We start from the raw sequence: 1,166 nt of genomic DNA, 5'->3' as shown, positions 1-1,166 counted from the left end.
GGGACCAGATTTCAACTAGTCTTTCTTCACACTTCTAAACAATCTTCATCCTTCTCTAGCACTTGTAATCAATCAAATTCATTTTATTATAACATATTCTAACCCAAAATAAGTTTATACAAGCCATTTAGTGCCTCAAACCATTGGTTGTGGGTTCATATCCCATTTGGGACCAAATTCCAACAAGTCTTTCTTCACACTACTAAACATTCTTCATCCATCTCTAGCACTTGTAATCAATCAAAGTCATTGTATTATAACATATTCTAACCCAAAATAACTTTATACAAGGAATTTTCTGCCTCAAAGCATTGGTTGTGGGTTCTTATCCCATTTGGGACCAGATTTCAACAAGTCTTTCTTCACACTTTGAAACATTTTTCATCCATCTCTAGCACTTGTAATCAATGAAATTCATTGTACTATAACATATTGTAACCCAAAATAACTTTATACAAGCCATTAACTGCCTTAAACCATTGGTTGTGAGTTCATATCCCATTTGGGAGCAAATTTCAAAATGTCTTTCTTCACACTTCTTAACGTTCTTCATCCATCTCTAGCACTTGTAATCAATCAAATTCATTGTATTTTGACATATTCTATCCCAAAATAACTTTATACAAGCCATTTACTGCCTCAAACGATTGGTTGTGTGTTCTTATCCTATTTGGGACCGGATTTCAACTAGTCTTTCTTCACACTTCTAAACATTCTTCATCCTTTTCTAGCACTTGTAATCAATCAAATTCATTGTATTATAACATATTCTAACCCAAAATAACTTTATACAAGCCATTTACTGCCTCAAACCATTGATTGTGTGTTCATATCCCATTTGGGACCAAATTTCAACAAGTCTTTCTTCACACTTCTAAACATTCATCATCCATCTCTAGCACTTGTAATCAATCAAATTCATTGTATTTTAACATATTCTAACCCAAAATAACTTTATACAAGCCATATACTGCCTCAAAGCATTAATTGTGGGTTCTTATCCCATTTGGGACAAGATTTCAACAAGTCTTTGTTCACACTTTTAAACATTCTTCATCCATCTCTAGCACTTGTAATCCATTAAATTAGTTGTATTATAACATATTCTAACCCAATATAACTTTATACAAGCCATTTACTGCCTCAAACCATTGGTTGTGGTTTTC

Source organism: Capsella rubella, unplaced genomic scaffold (genome assembly GCF_000375325.1).
Source record: "Capsella rubella cultivar Monte Gargano unplaced genomic scaffold, Caprub1_0 scaffold_61, whole genome shotgun sequence".
Taxonomy (NCBI): domain Eukaryota; kingdom Viridiplantae; phylum Streptophyta; class Magnoliopsida; order Brassicales; family Brassicaceae; genus Capsella; species Capsella rubella.
Note: the sequence above shows the minus strand (reverse complement) of the source record.